The 11963-nt window shown below is 38.9% G+C and overlaps 3 protein-coding genes across 3 annotated transcripts in view; 2 read left to right on the top strand and 1 right to left on the bottom strand.

Moving 5' to 3' along the window:
* LOC126561389 (tectonin beta-propeller repeat-containing protein) overlaps window positions 1-11963 on the top strand; it is a 445867-nt gene that overhangs the window by 267976 nt on the left and 165928 nt on the right. The gene's annotated exons all lie outside the window — the stretch shown is intronic.
* Window positions 1-11963, top strand: part of LOC126563311 (LITAF domain-containing protein-like) — a 317379-nt gene that overhangs the window by 175179 nt on the left and 130237 nt on the right. The window lies entirely within an intron of this gene.
* The window catches only part of LOC126562199 (protein arginine methyltransferase NDUFAF7 homolog, mitochondrial), a 259818-nt gene that overhangs the window by 158009 nt on the left and 89846 nt on the right, over window positions 1-11963 (bottom strand). The gene's annotated exons all lie outside the window — the stretch shown is intronic.

Raw genomic sequence — 11963 nt, 5'->3', positions numbered from 1 at the left:
GGGGAACTTGCCACCAAAAACAAAAATATAACTTCAAAATTTAATTTTTAAACGACGTTTGTATGGCGGTGTCCTTCCCACTGTGTCCTTTCTAGTCCAGGAAAAAAAAAGTTAACACTCCGACAGGTCAACACGAGTCCCTGAAGTTCGGAAAAAAAATTTCCCTTTTGCCTTCCCTACGGATATCATTCCCGCATTCCCCCATCATTCCGTAGATCTTCCCCGCTCCATTGTAAGAAATAGGGGGAATCGTCGCCGGTTGAGCTATGATCCGCGGTCAAAAACTTCTCCTGGCTGGTGTCCAGGAAAGCAGGTTACCACTCATACTTTAGCGAAACTGGTGAAGCCCGGGATCCCTACGAGTTATCAACAAATATGCGGATCTACTGACAGGAACTAGTTCTGGTCGACTCAAGAAAAAGCCTATCCGTTTGATCCAAGTAGATCATCCCTCCACGTGATTGACTCACTAGCGACGGATGCTTACATCCTCGGTAAGGTAATCCTCGTCAGTTTCTGCTACATTTTTCGGTGACACAACACTGTTCCTGTCTTCCTGGAATGTTGCTGGAATCTTTTTTCAACAAGATATTTTCGACTCTCTACACAAATGGAATGGTATTGAAAAATGTTAATTAGTTATTCAATCACTATTTCCAACATTTTCGATCAAGAGTAAAACTCAAAGTGGAAATAAATCTTCAATTCTAAGCCATCGTGAAATTGAATCTATTTTTCTTAAGAGACCATATCTTTGTGCTGAATGATCTTCTTCTTCTTCTTAGCTGAACGATCGTCTAGGTCACTCCGGTCATCAAATGGCCTAAATGCTGTATTTCAGGGATTTATTGTGTTTTATTAGTATAGTATTTTAATTTTTTTCCGTTGAATGTATTACGTCAAGATTGAAATCAATTTTATTTTACTGCGGTAAACAAACGGAAGTCCTCCTGTCAAGCTCTTCATGCATATGTAGTTTTACCAACTGTCAGTAATTTAAATAATTTTAAAAATTCCTCTTCAATCAAACTCATCACTCGTGTGCGATTCGATTTAATACGGAAAAAACAAAAACCCAGTTTAGAAAAATATATTCATTTATTCCTGCTGATTGTTGTGTGCACCGATTCCAAGGATCCAAACTCATCTGCATCTCACTTTTCCGGACTGAATCAAGCTGACAATGAATTCGATTGCCACCACACACACTCACACATCGGCCGGAAGAAACACGGGTCGAACCGAAATCGATTTCTCTAAAGGGTTTTGCTAAAACCAAACGCACGTGAACATTACTCGCTTGTTCGGGAATGCAAAAAGGGACATGAAAACACAATTCGAAGAACATCGGTTTCGTTCGCTTACATATGTAAATGTGCAGGTTTAAATATCTTCCGGCACTGGGCAACAGGGCAGGGCTAACAGCATCAGACCGGCAGCAAAAAGGAAGGCACCGGTGCCCGGACCCGTACCGTACGTGCCCGTTTACGAAGGATTTCCAGCCGGAGAGTTTATGAATATTTCATAAATCGCATGGCGTGGCGCAGCAGCTTAGCTTGTAGTTTTTTTGTTTTTTTGCTACTTTTCTTCCGCTTCCTTCCACGAGGTGACGCAGTGCCGGAGATGATGCGAAGCGTGAAATGGCTTCCGGCACAAATGGTGTGTTTTCCCTTTTCGAATCCGATCCGATCGATGGAGAGATATTTTTAATCAGATCTCTTTAAGATGAATCCAACCTCATACGATTCGAATTAGTGTGGCTTCCGTAGCCGGAAAACGAAAAGAAAAACACATTTTTGTTGATTTTATGCATCCAAGAAACATGGAATGCAAAATTTCTTGAAGTGAATGTGCATATTTCAGAAAAATTATCTTAGCATTTACTCCGTCTTCGGGAAACAGAAAGTCAACATTTCTTATTGCAGCATTTCAAAAATGTATTGCATTGTTGTACAAATCATGCATAAAATAGTTCACCTGCTCTACTCTCTAGGAAGCAATTTAAATTATTTATCTTCAGGTGCTGGTGAAATGTTCATCATACCATAGTTATGTGCTGCTGCTACTGCACAAAGCAATGCACACAAATAATGTTCTCCTTTAGTGCGGTGAACCAACGCAGAGCAAACCGGTGGAAACTAATTAAAAAATGCCAAACATTTTTCATTGCACCGCAATAACATCGACAAACTTCTTGCTCTCGAAAAGTGCAGCAAATTTATAGGACGGAAAAAGAGAAAAAACAAACGGAACAGGTCTCTTTAAACCTGATGAAACAAATCAATCATTTTGTAACATTAATATGCAGTTTATAAATATTTTTAATTATCCATACAAATGACTGATGAATGACATTTCATAGAGTTAATTCATTATACAAGGCGATAATTATTGAAATGCAGATGCAGTATTTCATAGTACTCAAAAATAAATAAAATAAATAAAATTCATTATGCAATTTAATGTTAAGATATTCTAAACCTCAACAAACAAGCAGAATGTTTCTAAAACTCCACGACACTACATCCGACTTTAACTTTATTATCTTCCCATATGGAAACCCTTTCCGTTATCTTCGCCCTAGTCCAACCACAATCCAACTTCCACGGTTCGAAGGGCTTGAAATCGATATTTGATGCATTAAATTTAAATTATTCATACCATGTGCATGGCGTTGCGAGGGATGCTCGCTCTATCCCCATCGGCCTCTCGATGGATCCATTCCTTGAAAGGCATTGATCGAACATCGGGGGGGATCCTGCGCGAAATAATCAACAAACAAACAAGCTAACCACCACGGAGGTGCTGTAAAAAAGGATTTTATCTCGGCCGCAAATTCTGGGCTGTGGCGAAATCCATTCGTTCGTGACCAATCTGCATGGCACAGTTTCTGTTTGTGGTGTAAAAGTTGCTTAGTGTCGTTTTATTCATTCCCTTGGAAGTGATGTGTGTTTTCCGACGACATTGTTTTCGAGTGTTACAGTTTGATTCGATCTGAAAATCTATCGAACTCATCGGACGGTGACAGAACGTTCGGCGGTATCCATTCACCGCCATTTTCAACAGTCTGGCTTCGTCATCGTCATCATCATCATCAGCTTACCAAAAGCACCGACTATCGTACCTGCCAACAGGAGCCATTGTTGCGGTTTCATTGCAAATCGATCTTACAACCACGCACACATGGTCGCTTCCATCCGCTAGCACGAGCGCTGGAAACCGAATACGACCAGTTTTATCGCCTGCCAACCCCACAAGGACATCCCTAACAGCGATTTTAGACTTTGGTGCAATTACAGGTCATCGCACCATTCCATGTCACGCCACGTTTAGACGCTTCCTTCCATCGAGCAATAATCTCTCCCACCGGTTCTAGATATCTGCTGAACTTTTATATTTACATTTATTTCCATAATTGAGGAAAGATAAAACAATAAAACCTCCACAACATAGCCCACCAATCCATTCTACCGAGGTAGCGGGAAATTGTGAAACACCCATCGACGATCGGCGGGAAACCAGCGAAGCCACACAAAAAGTATTTCAAATTATCGAACTCGGCCGCACCACTACCTTCAACCGTAACGGTTCGCGTCACGTTGGTGGAAGTTTGTCCCGGAACAGCCGGAAACAGGCTAAGTCCGAAAGCCCGAAAATGCATCGAGCTGAAAACGGGTGCCCGAGTCCCGTTCTATTTTAGGTGCAATAAACGACCGTACGTATTGGAATAATAATCGGAAATATTTGTTTTTACCACCACTAATAACTGAATAAACAACCCGCCGAATCCGAGTGAAAACAAATTCGATTTAATTGTCTAGCAACGCTTGTTCGGCCGAGATGCACGCAACGGCCAAACACTCGTTTGTACAGCAGGGCATTGTTTATTATGGCGCTTAAGTGAGCTAGAATCAAGCTTGAAGTAGTGCGTAATCTGCGTTGAGAGTAGTTTAAGTGTGCATTATACTGCATGAAAACAGGAACGAAGTATTTGCTAAACGGATCAGTCGTTTTGAAGTTGTAGACGGAACGTGCAATCAAATGGATGCATTTCTATTTTAGATAAGTGTTTTTCGTTGAGCAAAATATATTATAAAGAAATGTTTTTTTTTTAAATTAAAAATGAGAACATTAATTTTAGGTTTGGGATTCATTTTCCAAATAAATTATAACTGTAATAAAAAGATAGATAAACATGACAAATTTGGAATTTCTTCTCGGATTAATGACCTGCTAAATCATGCGGGTCCTCGAATGGTTTACTAATCTTATTTATACCAAATAGTTGATATCACATTTAAACCTCATTTGGGAGGAACGGACCGGATGGGAGTTGAACCTCTGTTCGGTTCGGGCTTCGGTTTGATGTTTATTAAATGTTCACTGTTCAATGTTCACATCAGATTTCTATCGAACACTCTGTTCTGTATTATCATCAGTTTTAAAAAGTTTTCAATTAAAATTTTGTTTTTTAAAAAAAAATGTTTGAATTACTTGTTGTTTGACATTTTATTGTATTTAATTATCACCTCAAATGTAAGAACATTTTTCCTTTGTTCTTTCATGCCTGGAATTATGAAATACTCAAATATGACCGAACGATTTCTTAAAAACAAAAACTTACAGAATATAATTTAAACGGTCGTTTTGACGTTACATAAATTCTAGTTGAAAAAACAACGGCTTTCCTTGCAATATGTACCTAGGCGATATGCAAGCCAGTTGACATTTGTAATCTTTTCACCAACCATTTCTCTAGTGTTTTTGATAAACCATTATCGGGCACGCGATGCTTGGAAGCTAGTCTTTCATATATTCCTGAGAAAATATTAGCTGTCGAATCATTCCCTATTAGTGTTGCTTGTGTTAACCATCGTATGGCCCAGGTCCTGATGGTATTCCCGCTGCAGCCTTGTTTTATTGTCGTGAGTCTCTTGCCTATCCTCTTACTCTTCTCTTTGAGCGATCTTTATCCTTGGGTACTTTTCCAAACGCTTGGAAAATTACATGGATAAGGCCCCTGTTTAAAAAGGGTGATCGAACTGACATCCATAATTATCGAGGTATTACAAATCAGTCTGCCTTTAGTAAAGTATTTGAATCGGTAATACGCACCCAACTGATGGGTCAAGTCAATTCTTGGATTAGTCCCACTCAGCATGGCTTCATGCCTGGTCGTTCCACTTCCACTAATCTGGTTGATTTTGTTTCCTCTGCTTTAACCAGCATTGATAGAGGCCTCCAATTTGATACAGTATACACTGATTTTAAAGCTGTGTTTGACAAAATACCACATGCATTGCTTTTAGCCAAACTGAAACGATTGGGGTTTCTTACAGTCGTTCTTACAAGATCGTGTAAGCAGAGTTAAGTTTAAATCACGTGTTTCATTTGAGTTTCACTGCTCGTCTGGGGTTCCCCAAGGTAGTGTGTTGAGTCCCCTTCTTTTTCTTCTGTTTGTTAACGATGTTAGTTATGTTCTTCCTTCATCGGCTCACTTAATGTTTGTAGATGACATAAAATTTTTTTGTCGTATAACCGATCTTGATTCGTGCTCGTCCTTACAATCCTCCCTAGACAGTTTCTCCTCCTGGTGTTCCGTTAATTTTCTTTCCTTAAGTATTGATAAATGTTCCTGTATATCTTTTTCTCGCTCTAAAAAAAAGTATTATGTTCAATTATATGTTGGATTCTGTGGTCCTAAATTCGTGTGAATGTTGTTCATGACCTTGGGGTTCTCCTAGACGATAAGTTAACATTCAATGATCACATCGATTACACTGTCAGCCGAGCTAACAAGGTTTTAGGAATGATCTGTACGATGACTAAGGATGTTCGGGAACCACTTTGTCTCAAAGCTCTGTACTGCAGCTTGGTTCGACCTATTCTCGAATACGCAATCATTGTTTGGTGCCCGACTAGTCAGACTTGGAGCACTAGAGTTGAAAAAGTCCAGTGAAATTTTACGCAGTTAGCAGTGAAACGCTTTTTAGGTAGATCGTCAAATATCCTTCCTTCGTACCCTGCACGTTGCAGGTTACTTTGCTTAATGTCGCTACACGATCGCCGTGCTTTCTCTCCAGCATCTTTTATAAGTGGTTTGCTAAAAAAACGATATTGACTCGCCTGCTCTCTTATCTAGAATTCATATGTACGCTCCATCTCATGTGCTGCGGCAGCGGAATTTTTTGTTTATCCCTTCGAGACGGACGATGTATGGTTCCAGTGATCCTCTACTTCTATGTTTTCAGGCGTTTAACAATGCTTTTCACCTATTTGAATTTCATCTTTCTCATCAGTCTTTCCAACGCCTTCTCCTACAATTCTTTGATTCGTTCATTCCATCCGCGTAGTAGTTTTTCCTTTCTGTATGTTGTTTCTGCAATGTCTAGTTTGACTGAAGCCTATCGATTGTCGTCCGGTTTAGCGTCTGTGTATTTAGTTTAGTTTAATTTTTAAATCATTTAGCCATTAAGTCATTTTTAAATAAACTTTTAATGATTTTATCCATAATGTTATAAGAACTCTCTTAAGCCTTTTTTGGCACTAAAACCAATATTTTTATGAACGAATTCCTTATATTTTATTTATTTTTATATATTCTAAGCTTAAGAACAGTTTAAACCAATGATTGGAATTGAATTCCGCTGATTTGTACTAAAATATGAGAATTTTTTCATTCTACTTTGTTCTTCAACTATTACTATTGTTGTTTCTTTTGTCGTCAATACAATCGGTTATGGACCTTTGTCTGTTGACTTTTTCTACCGTTTCAACTTACCTGGATCATTCCTTACTTGGTCAATGCAATCAAATCTTTAATTCACTCTATATTCCAATTCCAAATATTTTCAAACACTTCTTTACTCCCATCAGCAGTGGATCTATTCCTCTTCACTCCGATGGAAACTCAGCAAACATTCACTCGCATCCTACGCAGGATAAAATTTTACCAAGGTTTCTCACGATTTTAAATACTTTTCTCATTCACTGTTGCCTGCACTTAACAATGCACTTCACTGTGGTGAACAAACAATATAAAATAAATATACCGGAGTTGCATGCACTGTTTCAATATCAGCTTTGGTGGCTTGTGTCTAGTTTGACTGCTTCACATCTTTACGCATTTAAATTCGGTTGTAGCATTTTTGTTTCATGTTTTATTCAACCGATTCGCTACACCAAAGCATCACTTGGCGCACTACAGCCAAACAAACAACATTTTGTTCGATTAAACTGTGCTCGCATTGCCTCGACGCATGTTGGCAAAAGGATGCATTTCTCTTTGCTTTTGCATTTGTTTTACTTAAAATCAAACGCAAACGCTCATTCTACAGTATCGTTGGATTGTAATTAATTTTCCACCATGTATGCGCACAGTCACAATCGGAGACTATAGCTCTAGCAAAACTGAAAGGAAAACTTTTTGTGCAGACCATCCTCCACCCTTTCCCAGTCAGTTTTGGGGTCCGGAAACAATTATGATTGGCGGTTCGCTGTTTCCTTCCGTCGCACTCTGCTGCTGTGCACGAGCCGTTTCCCGACGACGCATTGACATTGCCGGTGCTGTGTTGCACAAACACTTATGTGCGTTTTTGTTTCGTTGTTGTGCATTTTCATTTATCTTCTTTACACTACACACAAGTAGAGCCTTTTTGGCTCGCTCGGTAAATTTCACTCTCGTTCTGTTTCAAAACATTTTCCCTCCACATTCCAGCACGCTAGCTAGCGTCTACGCAATGTATAACAGTGGGTAGTTTTATTTGTTACAAAAAAAAAAAATCGTTCCAAAAGTGGAAAACATTTTAAATCAAAAAAGAATCACACAAAAGAAACAGAAAGAACAAATAAATAATAGCAGCAATGAACAAAAAATCGCCAAAGCATGGACCAAACGGATGCGAAGGGGTAACAAGCACCGACAAAAGACTAAAAGGCAACGGCAGCAACAAATCACAGCATCATCAGCGTAAACTACCGTCATTGCTATTTATGCGCGGAACGATGCACCAAGCACGATGAGGCAGGATGGCGCGCGCGATGAGGATGCACTTTTTGCTTGCTGTGTTTCATCGTCGAAACCATGGCAGAGGATCCGGAATTCGAATTCGAACGCTGCATGGAAGGATGGTATGCAGCTGTAGCAAAAGCAAAAGTAGGATGCAAATGATGATGATGATGATGATGATGATGATGATGGTGGTGGTATCCAAAACCCTTACGCACAAAAGCAAGAAACGGGCCAGAACTTGCTGATACTCACGATCTACTTTTTTACTCTACACCAACACATACACACATATCACCCTTCCAAAAGCAGAGACAATTCGCACGGCACAAACTTCTTTCCATTTTTGGATGCATTTGCACTGCACAAATCCACATTACGCGACCAGGGCAGAAATGTGTGGCGAACTGTGACGTGTTACACTAACCACGCCTGAAATGTCACCAAATAGTGTGAACCTGTGAACCATACGAGCTAACTTCACTACAGTACAATACCACAAAGTGCATGGCCGAAACACGATCACGAAGAACGCATCAGCCACGGTGTCTGTGCGTGCTCTTCGAAAGCATTCCCAGCGGCGGTGAAAGTTTCGAGACGACTGAAGGAATTTGACCAAGAAAAGCTATTTACCAACATCCGTGTGACTGCTCGGCCTCAACGCAGACAGATAACACTCAATCGCTTCCGTTCGGGTTGCCGAACATGGGACTGGATGCAGCTCGGCTAACGAAAGACCAACAGTTTGGAACACAATCTGCACCCTCGGCAGGATTCGTTGGTGCACTAGCGTTCGGTACACCGTCGGTAATATACCGGGTCGGGGGAGAATTCAAACAACCGGCAACCGGCATACCTACGGTACAACGCCGCGTTCGGGCCCAATCCTTGGGTGGAGAAATGAAGGAGACTTGACGAGTACAGCATCCGTTGCGCAGACGCCTTTTCGATGACACGAATGCATTCAGCATCTTTTAGCCTTTGAATGGATGAATGCGTGTTCATTTTTGCATGAATTCGGTTCATGGTGGAACTCACAGCAGGGGAACAAAATGAAGTAATGAAATGTTTAGAACAGACCCGCTAGAACTGCATTCCAAAAACCAAAAACAACAGATCGTAAGGATTTTCTTTCATACAACAGGTACAAAAAAGCTGTACGAAAGTCAACTCTGGATAGGATTTTTTATGATTTTTATGCACTTTTTTCACATATCTAATAATTAAATGGGATACCTGTAGGTAGAAAAAAGCGAAGACATTAAAACGATGGCGCATTAGCAATAATAAGAATAAAGTATTTCTGTTGAACTACGCATAAAAAGAATCCTCTTAATCTTAAAAACAATTGAGAACGAGGTCCATAGTCCAGTTATGGTCCGGCTAAACCCTATGAATCATTCTTTTTATTCGTTCTTCTTGCTTAACAATGTTCTTCGGTTTGCAAAGCATTCAATATCTTTCCAGACTCATAAATTCCACGTAGCTAGATAGTCAGTCGTTGGTAATGTGAATACAATTGTATTAACTTAAAAGACGTTAAAAGCTTTATCCGTTCTATTGAGGAAAGAAAAACATTGGCAGGATCTTGTGATGCATTTCTTAGCCAGTCCTTCAAAGAACTATACGAGCTCTTGTTGTATTAAGCAGAAAAGATAGCTGAAAGTTTTAAAATAGCGTAAAATTTTTTATACTATTCTACGCGAATATTTACAAATGTTTAGGCGCATTTGAATTTTTTACATATAAAAATTCAGGAACAACCGAGAAAAAAAATTATTGGAAAATGTAATGTTTATTTAAAAAAACCCTACAAAAATAAAAATAGTTTAACCTTTGTGATAATCTAGATATGTATTTTCTCTTTGTTATATTTTTTATATTTGTTACATATTTTCTTTTTTTTTGATAACGCATTTTTTGACTTATTCTCTACTTGTTTTAAAAACAAAAGGCTTTTAAATAACCTTTTTTATAAAAAAATTGACATTGAAGAAAATTTTTGCTGTAATAAACTTAAAGTACTTCCTGATCCTACTCCTTTTGCTTTTACTTTTAAACGTGACAATAAATTGTTAAAATAATACACTGACACTAAAAATAAAGCCACAATACCATTTGTGAGCCGTGATTTCAAGCTTCTAAATTAATATTTCTTTCAAACTCTCTAAAAGACTTGTAACAAAAGCGTACGTTTTAAACGTTTCAACCATTTCTCGAAACAATTGCAAAACACACTCGACTAGCGCTCTTGAGCAAGTACCTTAGCTAAGTGCTTAGCAATCGAATAAGTTTGCGGTGATCAAATCAGGGCATCTTCCTTCGCTGGCTCCGTAAAATAAAAACTCAAACACAATACTTTCTGCTACGCGTCTAAAAAGCTTTAGATTCAATTTGAAAACCACCTCCGCTGGTACGACGGCAAACGAGTAAGGTGGATCTGTAAAGAAGTTTAAAGCAAAAGTATGGAATACGAAACCGGAAGAGTTTTCTTTTCCGATTGTCCGATTCGATCGAATTGTTGCTTTACTTGCCAAAGCGACTCCAAGTAAACACAGAACGTAAGATGAAGCGTGAAGACCACCGTCAAACTAAGCGTCACTTTGAGCGTGTTTCGAAAAACCTTGTTGGAGCAGGAAGAAAATACTTTACGAACTGTAGGGAGAACATTTTATGTTTCGTACATTGCGTTGACTATTGCAGAAATTTGATCTTAAAGAAATGTTTGTCCGTAACGGTGGCATTTGAAAATAGTAAGCAAATGAAAAGCTTGAACCCACCTTGAACCCCAAAGAAGAAACTTAATTTTTCCTTCATCTTTATCATTTTCATCAAAGTTTCACCTAGAATGTTTTTAAGAACCTTGCCGGTTCGTTTAAAAATATTTTTTAAATGAAATTTTACGTCCTCAATATAAGACTGCTACTAAACAGCATCACATGAAAAGCATTCTAAGTCACTTTTGTCTTTAAATAAAATAAATACAAGATTCTTTTGCTACGGGTTACAATTCAAATTAAGCATAAATTCATCACGTAAAATACATGAAATAAGTTGAGGATGTTCAATACCATCTTTGTCTTTAAGCCTACATAATTTCCACCACCATTATACTCTACAATTTAAAAATGACCTAGATCCGGAAAATAGAACTACAAGATACTGTAGCGGATCGGAGCGAGTGGATGCCACCTCATCGCCCAAGAAACTCCGTCGTTATAGGGGCAAAGAGACGACGTATTCAATGTATTAGGCTGGATCGTTCATTTTTCAAGAAATCCTCTAGGCGTAAAAGCATATTCGTTTTGGCCTCATCTAACGAAGCTCCTCGTAACCTATGAAAGTTAACCTGCCAATAGATTTCGTCCTCAACCGTGAAGGTTGATCAATGGATCCTAGTCGCATAGTCGTCGGCGAATACAATACTTCGTCTAAGGAAATGACCCCCAAGGAGGTGTAACACGAGTCCCCGAAGTCAAGTCTCAAGGCGTAGCATCATCTGTCACTATATCTTACAGATAAAAGGGCACTGTTCGTCAGTCAAACCTTTAATTTAATTGTCGGGTTAACAACCAAGAGGCGAAGGTAGGCGAAAAGATCTTGTTGAATAAAGTTTCTTGCGGTTCAATGGACCTACAATGTTTCAATTAGCATACTTAAAACTATTCAATTGACTTCCTCATGCATGTATGCGCCACCGAAAGAGTCTTATGGATATGCCGAATTGCAAAAGATTGACCAATGATTATCAATGGAAAGGTAATTAACGAAGCATATGTTTGTTCAAGCAAAGCAGTAATTATTATTCAACTTTAGACAATATTTTTAGCTACTTTATTCCACAAAAAGTACAAAATGTCAGATTTCACGAATAGTTCAGTGTGGACTTCGTGATATCCTTTTTCCTTATTGGACACTACAGTCACATGAGGACCAGGGCTGTCACTTCAGTGTT

This window comes from Anopheles maculipalpis, chromosome 3RL (assembly GCF_943734695.1).
Source record: "Anopheles maculipalpis chromosome 3RL, idAnoMacuDA_375_x, whole genome shotgun sequence".
NCBI classification, from domain to species: domain Eukaryota; kingdom Metazoa; phylum Arthropoda; class Insecta; order Diptera; family Culicidae; genus Anopheles; species Anopheles maculipalpis.
This window is presented reverse-complemented; position numbering and strand designations above follow the sequence as displayed.